Raw genomic sequence first — 17,167 nt, forward strand, 5'->3', positions numbered from 1 at the left:
CGTGTCTCGCAAGCGAAATGAGCTTTCTCCGCTGAGTGTCCCCTCTGGGCTTTGGTCCGCACGCAGAGGAGCACAGCACGTGCCCGACCATCTCTGCCGTTAATTGCGTGCAGTGTTTTAGAGACAGGAGCTCCACCTCACGCGTTTTGTACAAGAGAAAGCGAGAGAGAAAGAGAGCTCTTTTATAGAAAACACCGCTTCTCTCTTCAGCCCGCTCATTCTTTTTTGCTCAAAGTACTCTTGCTCCTCGATAAAGCAATTATTCACTCACTGAAAAGCAGCTACTTTAACTAGAGTCTTTAAAGACTGCCGACGTCCAACACTGCACAGAGGAGAAGATTTATGGGAGTGCAATTAAAAAAACGTGCGCCTGCGTGTTAGCCTGCTCAGGGCAGGTGGCTCGGGTTTACACCTTGGGAAGAATAAGTGTTTGGACTCTATTTTCGGAAGTTGCTGAGGCAAGTTTGCAAGGTTTTCTTTTTTCGTGGTGCCCGAATTTCAATATTTGTGATAAGCCAGCTGTTCTATGGCGAATATATTTTCACGTCAGATCACACCCGGCAGCGTTTTAACGAAGCCAATGCGAGCTCCAAGATCAAAGAAGCTGCTTTCTCTCCCCCAGGAAGATCAGGCCTGTCGCAATCCTCTCTGGGCAGTCCCACTATGTGCTGCACGCAATTCGTCGTCTAGATTCCTAAGCATTTTATTTGAAATGCGGTCAGGACCGGCCGCCGAAGTCGTCTTGAGGCGATTGAGTTCTGCTCGGACCTCCGCTAAAGTGATCGGAGCGTCTAGACAGATTTTCCGCGCCCTGATAGAAAGGGAGGTTGGTTGTTGGTTCAGGGCGGATGTAAGTATTTATAAGCTCTTGTTTAAGCTCGTCAGACGTGCCAGGATACTGGTGGAAGATTCGCTCGAGCTGTTGGCGTGTTTGGAGCTTGCCTCCTTCTGGGTCCAGTAAATGTCGAAGGAGGTTCCACGTCTTACGAGCGTTTGGAGTTCATGCTCTTACCGACTATTTTCAAGAATGTTGGGCCAGCGGTACCATCCCTCAAGAGTGGAAATGCGCCAATCTAGTCCTCATCCCCAAGCCAGGCAAACCACCAACCTTGGCCAACCTCCGTCCCATCTCTCTCACGTCCTGCGTTGGGAAGCTGATGGAACACGTTATCCAGACCAGACTCTCACGATACCTTGAAGACAACCATCTTCTACCAGACACTATGTTCGGCTTCCGCCCTCATTTAGCAGCCCCGGACATTATGCTTCTTCTCCATCATCAGGTAGTCATGAGACGTACACTAGACACAAAAGTCATCGTCGGCCTCGATGTTGCCAAGGCATTCGACAACGTCCTCCATGAAGCGATTCTTCAACAACTTCAAGCTCTCGGTGTCGGACATCGCATGTATGCGTACATCCGAAACTTTCTCACCGACCGCACAGTGCAACTTAAAGCCGGCACGGGAGATCCTTCCATCATCTCTCCGGGAAACCGTGGCACGCCGCAAGGCGCCGTACTTTCGCCGATGCTTTTTAACGTCGCACTGATAGGCCTGCCGAAGCTACTGGCCGACATCCCCCACCTGCATCACAGCATTTATGCTGACGACCTCACACTTTGGATCACGCGCGGCAGTGACGGCCAGATTGAAGAGACTTTACAGACCGCGATCGAACGGATCGGAGATTATCTAAGTACAGTTGGCCTCACGTGCTCGGCGACAAAGTCCGAGTATATCATCATTCCTTCCCCGGGACGACGCCCTTCAAAGATACTTCCGGACATCAACCTCCAGGTGCAAGGAAACCCGATTCCTCGAACAGACAACATCAGGATCCTGGGCTTGCATCTACAGGCCAACGGCAGCAACAACATCACGATCCAACGCATCGACCAGTCGGTTGTGCAGATCGGACGCCTCCTTAAGCGAATCTCCAACAAGCATCATGGCATGCGAGAGTCCAACCTCCTGCGCCTCGTTCAAGCTTTCGTCTGCTCCCGCATCACCTACTCTGGACCCTACTTACGTCTCACTCGTGCCGAAAGCGAACGGCTAGACGCGTCACTTCGAAAAGCATACAAGACGGCCCTAGGTCTTCCCATGTCCACAGCTACCCATAAGCTCATGGCTCTCGGAATCTCCAATACCGTGAGCGAACTGATCGAAGCAACCCTCACCGCCCAGTATGAGCGGCTCTCACTCACACACGCTGGCCGAGCGGTACTGCAGCAAGTTGGGATCTCCCCGCCGAGATCGGCCCCAAGTTACGCTGAACTTACATCAGAATATCGCCTAAATCTCCGCATTCCTCCCATTCCCAAACGGATGCACCCGGAACACCACGCCGAGAGACGGGCCGACCGGGCTCGTCAGTTCGAGAAACGCTTCAGCGGACGTCCGGACGTCACGTATACGGACGCCTCTTACCATCCATCGAGGCCAGCGATGGTGGCGGTAGCTCTCGCCCCTCACCGCAGCTGGTACACAGCCTGCAGCATTCGCAATGCAGAACCAGTCACCGCAGCTGAGGAGGTTGCCATTGCGCTCGCGCTAGCCGACCCTAATACCAAAGTCGTCATCAGTGACTCTCAGCAGGCTATTCGCAATTACGATGCTGGCCGTATCTCTTGCCAGGCGTTACACATTCTACGTTCTACAGCACCCTCTTCCACATCTCGCTTACTTCTTTGGGCTCCAGCCCACGAGTCGCTCAGCGGAAACGCCCAGGTACACACTCTCGCTCGAGATCTCAGCTGCCGAGCCGAGAGTATGATCAGCCACCCTGCTTCCGCTGACACTAATATCCCACGCGCTTCACTATCTCTACTCACCACTTACACGGACATACTCCAGCACTACAGACTCCAAAGGTGCACATATCCTCCCGCACACCGCGATCTAACAAGGCGCGAGGCCGTCCAATGGCGCAAACTACAAACTGGCAGCTTCCCACACCCCCTCTTATACAGCAGGATCTTTCCGGAACAGATAGTCCCCATGTGTAAACACTGCTCAACTCCGGCCACACTCATACACATGGTGTGGACTTGTCCACATTACAACAGAGACAACGCAAACACCCCAGAGACGTGGGAGTCTCTCCTGTGTACTTCCAAGCCAGCAGACCAACGCTGGCTTATCCAGCGCGCGGTGGAGGCCGCGGCATCCCAAAGGATCCCCGCCGACCTCCTCTAAGTCAGCGCAACCGGTCCTTTGACTGGTCCCCTGTTTTTGGGCGCAATAAAAGAGTTTACCTACCTACCTGCACGCAATTCATGCAACCCGGTGCTTCTGCTCATTCTGCGGCTTCTTGAGTGGCGCCTCCACTCTCGCCTCGTAGGCACAAAAGCCTGCGCGCGAGCAGCCGGAGAGCTTTGGATCAGCGCGTCTGTCGTCGTACGTACAGCGGGGCGGTTTGAATTATCGCGGCCGCAAGCGCTCTCCGCCTCATTCGGCGCGTGCCAGCGAGCCGGACCTCCCGTGCGGGACGCTGTGTGGATTGCGAGCGGCCATCCCGACGCGTGCCCGCGAGACTGGCCTCTTCTTCCTCGTGTGTATTGTTCGCTCTGCTAAAGATGCAGAAAACGAGGCCGCGGTCGGACCCGCCCGAACAGAGTTGGCGGGATGACGTCGCCTTCCCGAGATAACAAGGGCCCCACCCCAGGAAGGCGTGGGCGACGACTCAAGGTGGACAGGAATAGAAACGTAATAGGACTGGGAGGAATCCTAATTAAAAAGAGAATAGGACAAATAAAAAATTGTTTCATCACAGTTACTTCCTCCCAGTGATTCTTTAGCGTGCCTGTGGCGCAAGAACGTGCACGAACCATTATCATGGATTCTTTAGAAGAGCTAATGGCTTTTCGCAGAACCTGTTGGTGTTCGGGGCATCTAGTACTTATCTTCGAAACGGAATGCATTCCTAGACTTTAATTTAGCTGTGCATCATACGGGTGTTTAAAAGTGACTGTCAAGGTTTAGGATGATTACTTATTACGAAGTGTTGTAAAGTGTTGCATTTTAAGGAGTATAATGCCTGTCGAAGGCCGCAAGAAAGCAACGTAACGAAGCACCGATATTAATTTCCGACCATGATGAGGACCCGCTAACGAGGAGAAAAGGCGGATCGCAAAGATGAAAGGTAATTAGACATTCGGGTGAAAAGACAATCAGAAATATGAAAATATTACAGCATAAACAGCCATAAAGGCGCTTCATGGAATCTGAAGACCACCCGCGAACATATAATAGACAAAACAAATTTGGCCAAAAACCAATTTTCCTTTTCATTTCTATAACTCGAAACTTATTTCCATCAGATGTACGAAACGTGTTTGTTTTCTCATTAACAATTTATCCTCGCCAGGTACGAGGCTTATCACGAGAACGCACACTTCATTCTGCATCAGACGAACTTTGCAACAAGGAAACTTCCATGCGTTGAGGGTGTACTTCATTCGAGCTAAGAAAGTACAATGGCTGGCTTTCCGATTAAATGTGTACAATTTGAACGAGTGCATCGGCCAAATTGTCGCCGTTACGGCGGTGAGTTAAACGGCAGCCTCAACCGAAACAATAAAAGGATCTTGTTCGCCTTTTCCTGCGGAACTTGCACCTTAATTTCTCGCATCTTTCATGAGTGCATCTCCAGCAGCTGATGGAGGAAGTTTTCGACACATACAAACGGCCTATACAAGATCGATTCACACGACGGGTCATTGGTCCACTTCCGCTCCACGAGGTACCCCGCCTGGTTCAGGGTTTTGATAAACATAGCACGGCGAAAGACGGCACGCCTGCCTCACCCTCTTATCGCCTCCTGCTAAGTTGAAGGCCGGAGCTGGTGGCGATAAGCGGGTTGGGCTTTCATGCGACCTTTCTCCGTGCGCGAGCTAGGGGCGGACCTCACGGACCAGAAGTGGCACGTCACTTGACGCCTGGTCACTGGGACAGTGGTCGGTGGTGTGAATAAACCTTTACCAAGGAGAACGTCCCCTCCGCAGCTATCATGAAGAAAGAAAGAAAGAAAGAAAGAAAGAAAGAAGGAAGGAAGGAAAGAAAGAAAGAAAAAGAAGGAAAGAAAGAAAGAAAGAAAGAAAGAAAGAAAGAAAGAAAGAAAGAAAGAAAGAAAGAAAGAAAGAAAGAAAGAAAGAAAGAAAGGAAGGGAGAAAGAAAGAACAAAGGAAGGAAATAAAGAAACAGAAGGAAAAAGAAGGAAAGAAGGAAAAAGAAAGGAAGAAATAAAGAAAGAAATAAAGAAAAAAAGAAAGGAAAAGGAAGGAAATAAAAAAAACAGAAGGAAAAAGAAAGAAGGGGAAAGAAGGAGAAAGAAGGAGAAAGAAAGAAAGAAAAAGAAACAAAGGAAGAAAGACAGAAAGAGAGAAAGAAAGAAAAAGGAAAGGAAATAAAGAAACAGAAGGAAAAAGAAGGAAAGAAGGAGAAAGAAAGAAAAAAGATGAAATAAAGAAAGAAAGAAAGAGAGAAAGAAAGAAAAAAGGAAGGAAATAAAGAAACAGAAGGAAAAAGAAGGAAAGAAGGAGAAAGGAAGAAAAAAAAAGAAAGTAAGAAATAAAGAGAGATAAAGAAAGGAAGAAAGAAAAAAGGAAGGAAATAAAGAAACAGAAAGAAAGAAGGAGCAAGAAGGGGAAAGAAAGAAAGAAAAAGAAAGGAACAAATAAATAAATAAATAAAGAACGAAAGAAAGAAAGATAGAAAGAAAGAAGGAAGGAAAGAAAGAAAGCTGGAAGGCATCGTTCTGTCACTTGCAATGTTTAGGTTTCCAGTAGTTTCGCGAGAGAGAGACAGAGAGAGAGAGAGGGAAACAGAAATTTGGAGCTGCTGTAAGGGGTCTCCTGAGCACTTACTACTATTGCTCTTGAGCTGGAGCTGGCCGTGGGAACTGGGAGAGAGAGGCTTGTGGGAGACGATGTTCATTTTGTGGTTCCTGGGCGGCCCCGGCGTATCGAAAAGGCAGATTACACCACGCCACTTTGGCCTTCGCTTCTCGCCCTCTCTGCCGAGGCGAAGAAAGAAAGGCACGCGGGTGTTGGAACACGGTAAAGAAGCCGGCAGCAGAAGCAGCAGTAATTGCGACCAGTTGTCGAGACGCCGCGGCGTGAAGCGTCGGCTAGAGCGCGCGCTCGGAACGGGGTTAAACACGGCATTCCCGGCGGCGAAAGTACACTTCGAGAAGCGGTTTTAGTGTATACAAGCCAAGCGCCGAGCCCAGCCCCAACTTTCCCTCACCACTTGGGGGCTGCACGTGCTGTCTTGGTTGGTTTGCATGAAGAGAGAGACGGGGTGGGAAAGAGGCGATGAAAGTCGTGACGTTGTACGAGAGTGAAGGCGCATTTCTCCGAACGCAGCAAAGCGATGTGAGCGCAACAGAGCGTGCCGCTACAGACCTGCATTCATTAATGAAAATGCAGTTTTAACGCGAGCGCGTTAAGGAGCTCGTGAGGCGGAAAAGTCGGCGTTCGTCATCGTCGTCGTCGGCGTCGCCAGAGTCTAAAACTGCTGAGGCTCCGCCGCGTCGTTAGTGCGCGAAAATTCCAGGAGCACCAGCAGCGGAAGCCTTGCGAAGCTTGAGAGAACGGAAACTTTCCACTTCTCGCGGAGGCCACCAGGAGCGCTGTGAGTGTGACGTCATTGTTCGTTTTCGAGGAAGCGGTATCGGAGAGAGAGAGAGAAAGGCAAACGGAAAGGCAATGAGGTTAACTAGGCAGCGCCCGGTATGCCACCCTACACGTGGGAAGGGGAACGGAGGGAGAGATAGAAAGGGGAGAGAACAAAGGGAGATGATCACTTTTCCACATGTTCGTTGGCCATTACTTGCACGGTGCACAGGGCACACACTGACAGTTCACAACCTTGCACTCAATCCTGAGTCCTTCAGGAACTTGAAAGGTGCCTTCAAAGCTGTCCTCTGCGATGAAGGCTTACTCCAAGGACAGGACCCAGAATCTTGGCTTCAGTTAGGGGCCGAGGATCTAAACGGCGGAGTGTTGCAGCCAGGAGTGCACGCTCACGCTGAAACCGAGGGCAGTTACAAAGAAGGTGTTCTATAGTTTCGTCGCACCCACACATCTCACATGCATGAGAGTCTGCCATTGCGATTAAGTGGGAGCAGGCATTTGTGAACGCCACTCCCAGCCACAGGCGACACAACAGCGTAGCATCGCAGCGGAAGAGGCCGGACGGAGGACTGAGTCGGAATAAGGGGTCTAGGTGGTGCAGACGGCATGTGGAGTTGCCAGTAGGAGACCATAACTCTAAATGCTCTCTTCGGCCAAGCGGGATCGGAAGTTTCCATTGAGCACGGTGGCCTCTAAAAGCAGTTCGAAGTGATGCTGTCATGTGGCAAGTATAAAGACTGAGCGCTATCGCGTTTCACTCTTAACCAGGAGCTTAAGTGTCTTCCAAGTTTTTCTTGGCACACAATTGGTTTCCGGGAAATCTTCCACCATACTGAGCAGGTGGAAGTGTATTCTTTAACCGTGTTTATTGAAAGTGTACATCCTGTCCTACTGAACATGGTAACGTCTTGAAAGCCATAGTTGGCTGCACTAAAAGCGGGACAGCATTATTGAGGCAGGTTCTCACCAAAGAGCGCTTCGCCACGAGTTTTCGGTGGTGACTTCGGCAGTTATAATAAGTGCACAGTAGGAATCAGCGTGCAGGTGATCACATAGGACTTGACATACATAGAATGAAGTGATCTACAGATATTTATTGTGCAAGAAGCTGCAAGATGCTGCGAGAGCATGGCTGAGCTCATTCTTTCCTTTCATTGAGCCACTATTTTCATTGGAGATACAAGTAACCGTAACCAGGACTAAGGCCCCCGCCAATGATCTTCACCTTCGTCTTGCTCCAGCTGCCGTTCCCTCCCCCACCCCCTTTTATCTCCGAAAATTTTATAGTCTCACCTGACCACATGACTGTCTGCTTCTTCCACTCCGTCACTGTAACTGATCATCAATTATCTGTTCTCCACGTGGCATGTACAACCCACGCCCATTTCCTATTGGATGCGAACGATGGCCAAATTTTAAAAGAAGGAGTTTGCTACGCAATGGAACAAAAGACTATTATCTTTAATACATTCACAACAGTACTTTACAATATTCCGCAGTTTCTGCACAATTAAAATTGATGTCCGAGAATCTTGGGCTTGTATAAATACAGATTTTCCGCAATACTGTATACTTCCTTAAGGCGGTGAATCGTGAGGCAAGCTATTATTAGACACGTTCTGCAAGGCAACAATTAAAATATTTCGCACCTATAGTTAGAACGCATTTCTTCTCGGATGCTTAACATACAGTCACGCAGCGCCTAATTAAAAGTCGTTTATATTTGGGTTTGTACGTGATGGCACGCACAAGCCGCCGGAGACCTCACGCGAATCCAGCTTCACTATAGCGTTGCATTGTGTCGGCTCTAAGCTCGCTTTGTAACGTATTTGGGGCGCTAGGTTAATTAAAGAGCTTTCCAAGCCCCGTTCCCGACTAACTGCGCCTTAGCATGCAGTCCGGCGCTCCACCCATCCGCAGCAGTGGATCCTGTCCGGCGGCCCGCCGGCAAGGGGCCCTCTTTTTAGGGTGTCCCTCCACGTGTGGAACGAATGTCGATAAGGGCCCCGCGGACCACCTTTTCCTTCTTCCACTTTCACCCCCTCGCCTTCTTTCTTGCCTTGATGCTCGCCGCCTCCCAAACTGCGCCTCGTCTTTCCAACGTCGTAAAACTGTGAGAAGGTGCTTCGGTGCTGCATGCTCCGACTTGGGGGCACAACTTCGTGACCGGAGAAAGTTCGCAGCTGAAGAGCACCATCTTAGGGGGCCAGAGTATGGGGGCGCTCGTGAATGTGAAGACAGCCTGGGTACCGGCGGCGAACCGCCCATTGGTGCTTCCAGGGCGGGTGGGCTTCATTCATCGGCTTCTCGCTATGAGGCATAATTGATATTTGCCCTGCTTATTATGATACAGCCTTGAGTATACCCTATAGCCTTGCGTCAGTGTATGTGAGTTAGACATTAGAGAACTTTCAGTACACAGAAGAGGGAAGGAGAGAGAGTAAAGAAAAGAAAGAAGGCAATGTGCAAAAGCTTTGCACTCAAGCATACTTTGCTGAAAACTGGATAAGGCAACTATAGGAGGCTGTCTTGATCTCCTCAAGATCCGAAGATTAAAGCGTGTATGTTACAGCACTGAAACGCATGTCCTGTACCGGCTTCAGCAGGACTACCTCAACGGGGTAAACATAAAGGGAAAGGCTTAATCCTTAGTGTTAGTCCTTTGTGATTTTGAAAGAAGGATAGTTAACATGACACATCATGTATCGCGCTTCGTTGCTGGGTCTTTGAAGCGAAATAAATGAAAAATAATATGCCCTGCATAACACCTCAACCTTTTGAAAGGGGTCCGGAGATCGGATGCCTGGATTCCAAAATGCGCATATTCAGGATCAGCGTCTGACCCGGCTAGGAGTGGCTCTTTATGTGATGTCGCCGAATTTAGCACTTTTGTCCGAATTCGTGCGGATTGGTGTGCGAGAGAAATATCGGGATCCTATTTCCGGCTCGGTTGATTCCTTTTCTGGCTAGTAGTTTCTCAGGGAAAAAAAAAAAAAAAATCCGCGGGGATTGGAGCTCTCGTTGTTTGCGGCACCATTGTTTTCTGAAAACAAACCACCACTAATAAATAAAAAAAAGCGAACGGAACGAGCAGCCGGCATTTGATAGGCAAGCTATACTCGGGATATACGAAAGCTTATACGTGTATATCCCGTCACGCACCATTGAACACAGAAACCTACGACGATCAGGCAGCAGGCTCGAAACGAAACGACCATCAATTACGCTCTTTTGCTCACCTTTGAAGAATTTATGTTTCTTCTTCTTGCTTTACCTTACTATTCTTGCTTACAAAATTCACTTTCCGCCGTGCTCAATCGCCTTCTCCGAGCGCATACGATCGCTCCTTTCGGGGAGGCGCCAAGGAGGAAATGCTCGCGACCGTTGTTTGGCGATGCCCCGTGGATGTAAAACAATTTCCCGGGTGTATTTATACGTTCGGCGTCTTAGTGAGGCTCCATCGGCTGATGCGTCCCGCTGGTGGGCGAAATAGCCGGGGAAGTCCTTAAGCGCATCAGCGCCGCTTCTTCCCACTTGTTCCACCTAAGTATGCACAGCTGCTCCCTCGTATATCGGCGGCGGCAGCGGAACCACACACCACTATAAATAGGAGCGGGCGTTGTTCAACTTTACGCGCGCCAGCACGAACGAGCATATACGCAGTTAAGGACGCCGAGGGATGCTCCTTGTCGTCTCCGATACGCTCTCTCTCGCTCTCTCTGCGGTGCCACTAATCGGGTCGTGGAGGAAGGCGGGCAGCCCAATTTTCGGCTCCGCGCCTATTGCCGCACGGTGTGTGCGATGTGGTCTGCAAGCAGCGCCCCGCCGCAGTAGCGGCCACAAGTGCGGAGTCAGCAGCGAAGAATATACACCGACTCTTATCTTTCGATGTTCCACTGATTGGAGGCTTAGCCCTGCGGGCGAGAAGCGTTCAAATGTCCGGCAACTGTAGCCTTTCTAAATATATAGCGGTTCTCAGTGGGCGTTGAGAGCTTTTAACGCCTCCCCCAAGATCAGGAAAGAACTGTGACGTCAGTGAGGAGCATTAGTGTTGTAAAACGAGGTTCACATAGCGAAGCACATCAAAGTGAGCTTAGGGACACCTTAACGGCAGACGTGAAGTGGTATTGGCCTGTAAATTTTATGTTGTTTTTATCGCTGTTTTCCTTTAGCGTTATAAATATCAGCAAGTTTAAGGCGCCTTCAGAGAAACGTCTTACTACCGCTAAGAATTTCTTGACTGCAAACGAGGCTGCCATAACGCATATTACGTATCGCAAATGTTCCACACGTGAGAGCGAACCACTTTGCGGATGGCTCACTGGGGTGTTCTTAATTGAGGGCTGATCTTTATGTAGAGAGCACAAGACTGCTGAGGACAAGTCTAAATGATATCACAGAAAGAAAGGAAATAATGAGGAGCTTCGGACAAAAAGACGTCGACGCGACCGTAGGTAGACTGATTATATCCACTCAGGGACCGGATTTAAGGGGGGGGGGGGGGGGGGGTCAATTTCAAGATTTAGCAAAAAAAAATTTGCCGTAGGAAAACCGTGCTGAACCTTTTTTTTTTACGAGAGAGAGAGGGGAAAAACCGCTTAATGCATAGAATAGTTGGGTGGTCCCTCATTATAAGAGCCCATTGGCTTTTGCCGCCGCTCTTGTCCAGTTCACCAGCAAAATCTGGTCTTCCGAACGTGAGCTGGATAGCGCCGCGCCCCCAGTCCTCAGTTGATTCTTGATATAGCTGTATTTTTTCTGGCATGCCCGTACCATATGGCATAAGTAAGCCACTTCACCGCAGAATTCGCAAGCGCATCGTACGAATATGGAAACATATAGCTAAATTTGAAGGCATTTATATAAGTATTCGATTGCAATTTCGAGGAAAAACGTCTAATACATACGTGGCTGAAATGAAATCGTCCCCTCAACCGCCCTCCAAGAGTGACCCATATATCCGCCCTGTACCCAGAAACCTCAAGAGCTTGACTTCGCTGCTTACATGTCATTTCTCTTCAGTAAAGAAAAACAATCTATTTTCGCTTCTCATATTTTATTTTCATAATCAAACACTCGAGTGGTTAACATAGCGCTAGTTAATTATTGCGCCCCCAACACATAACACATTCTGCAACCCAGAATTAATAAAGTGGAACAGTTTATAAATGGAACCAAAGGCTCATTCTTTTAAGTTCGCTGAATAAATATTGATTAATTTATTGATCAGTGCCAATGTTCGAAACCCATTTACAACCGAGGCTGTTGTCCACGCTCTCTACCCGTTTTGCTGTAGAGATTCCTTGTCGTGCCAAGAGTATGCGCGCGACACTCCCATAGCCATGTAGCGCCGCAGGACGCAGTGCAGTGGGAACGGCCCACGGGAACGCTGCAGGGGCTGTTCCCAGCTATATAACTTATGACCGCGGAAGTCCAAGCGGACAAGAGTCCACAGTAAAACCACAAAACAGGTCACATCCTCCTCCATTAGGTTATCAAATTAGGCGACAGTATCGTTCCCACAAGCAAACATTACGCGACGCTGGGAGGGACACCTTTTTCAAAGGGGGCCGAACAATCGTCTCTCGCCATCTATAACGAGATGCGTGCGAAACCGACAGTCGGTGCTCGCGTGGTCCGCTGTATACGTGATTACGGAGGAAAAGAGGGCGGCGCATTCTTAAGAACCTCGTAAAATTTTAGGCCCAATGCACTGCCGCCGCCCTGTAATCAGCGACAGCACTGCCGTGTAGGCATATGCACGGAGACACTGGCTAGGGCGCTGATTTCCGCGTTTTGCTTTTTGGCGCCGCGGGGACAATGTGGACGCACTGACAATGGGACAAAGCGCGCAACAGGAACTCGGCGCATACGTGCACGGACATTGCATTGAGCGCATAGCGAGTGTTCCTTGTTTTTTTTTTTTTTCGCTTGCTAGATTAACGTGGCCAAGCTCCACCAAGCTAGGCCTATACGGTATATAGTTATCGTTGAGCTTTGAGAGCGTGAGAGCCTGTCTTTCACTGCAGATGTGCGTCTTCGTGCGTAGCGTGATCTCTAGAGTCATTTCGCTCCCGATATAGACACCTACCATTAGAAAAGATCGCACCACGCATAAATATAGGGCTGCAATTCGTTTTCCTTGGAAGTGGTGCCGCGCTGTGAGCAACAAAAAAAAAACCAAACGCACGCATCATGTTTGGCGAAACAGACAATCTGGTTTGGTAAGGCTCAAGCAGCTGCGTTCTTCAGGCAATGGTGGTAGATCTAGTGAAGCCTGTGCGTTTTGCTTTGGCCATACGAAATGGACACCAATGTCATGAAGTTAGGTGATATTTTGCTGGAAGGGGGTAGGGGGGGTGCAAGAGTGGCCTGTGGCCATGAATGTGATGCCTGATTCATCATATACTTTTTATCACCTCGGAATTGGGAGTTGGGGAGGGGAGAGGGAGAGAAAAGTAAAGAAGTGAAGAAGATGATGATGGGCAGTCGACGGATATGACAATGCCCATGCACACCCACCTCGAAAGCTTGTATCAGCTCATTAACCCAGCACGTCTGCAAAGAATAGAGCTCATAACTACGACTGTCGGCCGCAAGCTGAAAAGTAAAATCGTGAATCAGGACTCGGGGCCCCCGGTACTCATTTTGGACTATCACCGGTTTTCACAGAATGACAAGTTAAGGAAACTGACAGTGCTTGTCGTCTGCCGATATGAATGGACCAGACACATAGTGCCGTTTTGAAGCGTTCATTAGTTCAGATCAGGTTCATCGCACATCCTTATCCTGACTGTCCGCCCGACTTGAGTCAACTCCAGGCCGTGTTACTTGTACTCCAGAAGTGTTTTCTTGAATTCAGCCATCTGATTATAGCGGCGCACCCTGGGACTGCCATAAACCATCATAAAAACGAACGTTCAATTGAGCGACCGTAGGCGAACGTCCCTTTCCTTTCATCCAAGCTTAGTCGGCACCGCACCAAAGGTCCCAGTTTTCACCTCAACTTCCTCGACATCAGCCCCCAAGTCGCAGCGACCCTTCAGCCTACTCCACTGCTGACGTGAGAGACTTCGCGTCATCTTCGCGTTCTGCCTGAACTCTATTCTCTCCCCATCTGCGCCCGCGGACGTTACCTTTCGGATGAAGACGGGTGCGAAAAACAAAAACAAAAGATAAAAGTGAAAGGACAGCGAAGCAGTCAAGCCGCGCCGTGCCGAAATACGCTCGGTGGCCGCGGCCTCGCGGGCCCAAATAATGGAGGAAAGAGGCATTCCCGTGTGACAGTATATCTGCCGCGGCGCGAGCGCATAGCGATGGCCTAGTAGATGGGACGCGGTTGCAAGAAGCGGAGCAAAACGCAGCGAAAAGGTTCGCCCTTGAGGGGCTCGGGTGACGGGCGCCTCTTCTCTGCAAAGGTCGCGCTTGGTGAGCGCTGCAGCCTCTGCAAAGACTGCACGGCACAGGAGGAAAAAACCGAAAGTGCTTGAGGGTTTTCCCTGAGTATATCGAAAAGTGGCGCAATGGCTGTAAGCAGCAACGAGTTGAATTGTGGACTTCGTGGCGCTTCTGCGCAGTTCTATAATTCGTTCACCACGCGTATGCTGAAATAAAATCGAGCAAGAGCTGCAGAAGCAAGCTAATTTGTTCGCTCTAATAAATAAATAGTAATTATTACCCTTTGTTACCTCCCGGAAGCATTTGACTCGTGAGCAGCTCTGGCATCATGCAGCAAATCTTAGTAACCCCTGCACGCACTCACAGCCGAACTTTTCGACCTCCGTTAGAACACAATTTAGTAAAAATCTTTCCTTGAGTCGTTCATGGAATGAAGAACAAATCTTGGCTCCATCGCAGAATGAGCTTTCACTGTATGTGGTGGTTTATTTTTCGCGTTTCAAACCAAGTGATTCAAACCTGCGTCGTCACTCTATACTAACAATTGTGCAGCGCGCTTGAGCTATTGCCGTCTCTCATGTCGAGCACACGGCCCCACTTCGCGTTATCGGACTCCCGACCGAAACTCCCAAACAGGCTCGCGAAGTAGCGGGTGGCGTAGGCGCGGGGGGGACGTCGGCGCTGACGGTAAGGAATTTGGGGCTTCGCCTTGACGCAGTCGGTTTGGTTACATTGCTAAGGATGGTGGTAAGTTGAGGAGTGAGTCAACACAGTTGTCAACTGGACAGCATTATTACATGCTCTGCCTGAAGAAGAGGAACTTAGAGGCCAAATCACTACTGGTCGGACTGGAGGCTTCGTATGGGTATTTAAGGTGAGCTGCTTCGCCAGTTCTGCAGCCTATTGTGGCTGCGTTCTTGGTCAGTGGCGTCTCTTCCAGCGGAAGAAATCAGCCATCGGCTTCTGTACTCATGTCTGCGCCTGTATTCTCTGGTCTGCTGAGTTGAGTTGAGGTGTTGAATGCTACAGGTGGGGTTAGCCTTGCTTTATCTGCCGGCAATTGCTCCACCGTAGCGTCCCTTCGATGTTAACAATGTCCTGAAGCCTCTAGCATCTACATCGCTATGCGCACAGTCTCTTATAATAGCACACATTCTCTCCCGCAGTCACCATCTATGCACACAGTCAATCCACACAGTCCACATCACAGTCCACTCCAGAAGTCACCATCTATGCACATATTCAGTCACAGCAGAACATAGGCCATTGTAGTGCCACAATCCATACACACATTCACTCTCAGTAGAACATAGGCCATTGTAGTGCCACAATCCATACACACATTCACTCTCAGTATAACGTAGTCCACTCCGGAAGACACCGTGGTCTGCTTGTCTGCTGGTCTGTTCGCACGTCTGCACACATGCTTCTCCGTCAAGCATACCTCTCTGCATATGATCCCTATTTTTTCTCAAGTGAGGTAGTGAGGTAGACACACTCAAGCACATCTTTCCTTTTCTCCCTGTCTGCTGAACGTTCAACTTTGGGTGTGGGAACGTGCTGTCATTCCTATGCGACGCTTTCCACAAGATGCGGTGCCCTCTTGGGACTCGCGAAAATTCGTCAGCTACTGGTTGAAAACAAACGCACTTGTAAGACGCAGGCGCGCTTTCATGTTTTCCGAGACCATGGTTGGTATACCGATCAAATGCCTGTATACAGATTACAGCTTCACACAAAAACGTATTTTCTAAACATAGTTCTTAGAAGTGGAGGTGGAATGTCCCTGCTACTGAATTCTAGATATTATAAACGACTTTAGGATATTCTTTGTTGCATAACAGATGAATATAGAGTGATTACATCTAAGGCAAGTAATTTGCTTTTCTCAACATTACGTTGATCACCAGAAGGGAATTGAGCTGCTTTCTCTTTATTTATAAAAAAAAATTTCAGTATCCGCCCCAACCGCTTAGGAATGATAATAGAAGGCGATTCAACATTTACGTCACTAAAGACACGGCGTACTCCAGAGATCTCCAAACAGTTATCACGTCCTACGGCCACTTTAACGTCATACATAAACTAACCCGCGCAACTATACACACAGAAACTACAATTGATCTCTTTGTAGCCAGCGTTTACCGCACTGCGAACCTGTGGGAGACAATATTAACTGCAATACGCGCCCACTTCACCCTTACAAAATTTTCTTTAGACAGTCTGTAGACTGATCATAGACTTGTGTGTATAAAGTGTATCGACTCTCTATAGACAAACCCTAGAGAACGGTCTATAGGCAATACAAATCCTATAGACAGTCTATACACAATATATAGATTTATGGCCGTACACTTTTAGTATACTTTTGGCTATATACAGTCTATAGACTATGAATGGACCGAAGTAAATATCTATAGAAAGGCAATAGAGTCTATAAGAAGTCTATAGACTGTCTATAGACTTTTTTGTGTTTCAGGTAGATGCATCTCCTCAGCAAATATTTCCAAGGAATAGAATTTTTTCGTACACAACACAACCCCCACTACCTTATCTTGTTTCCCTAATACGATCTCTGAAACAGACTGGAGCAATTTGAACTTGGTGATGCAGAAAGCGTTTACGCCAGTTTTATGTAACTATTTCAGACCGCTTATAAAGGAGCTTTATCACCAAAAAAATCGACAACATAGAAACAGAAAGCATTAGAGAAGAGCTTAACACTTAAAACAAATAGTTGAGAAACGCCGTTTCTGGAGATGCTTTATTTAAAACAAACACCCAGCTACTTTAACACAGCAAAAAAAAAAAAAACAGGCTTCAGGGAGAATTGAGGAAGGCAAATGAAGCTTACTGCCAAAACTTGTTTTTGTCTTTGCTTGCAACGGCAAGATGGATCGTGCTTGAACAGTTTGCTAAACTTAAAGCCACCATTATTCTGCCAACAAATGTAGTTCAAGATATTAATGTAATAATGAAAACCGATCCTCCCGCTGCCTCTAATTATTATTTCATGTCTGTGTTTAAAAATGTCGTATGTTCTATTGGCAATAAATTTAATTAATGCATTGACGCCACCTTTCATAGGTCTCCTATATAATGAGCGTCGAAGTAGCATAAGCATTCAAC

Source organism: Amblyomma americanum, chromosome 7 (assembly GCF_052857255.1).
Source record: "Amblyomma americanum isolate KBUSLIRL-KWMA chromosome 7, ASM5285725v1, whole genome shotgun sequence".
Classification (NCBI taxonomy): Eukaryota; Metazoa; Arthropoda; class Arachnida; order Ixodida; family Ixodidae; genus Amblyomma; species Amblyomma americanum.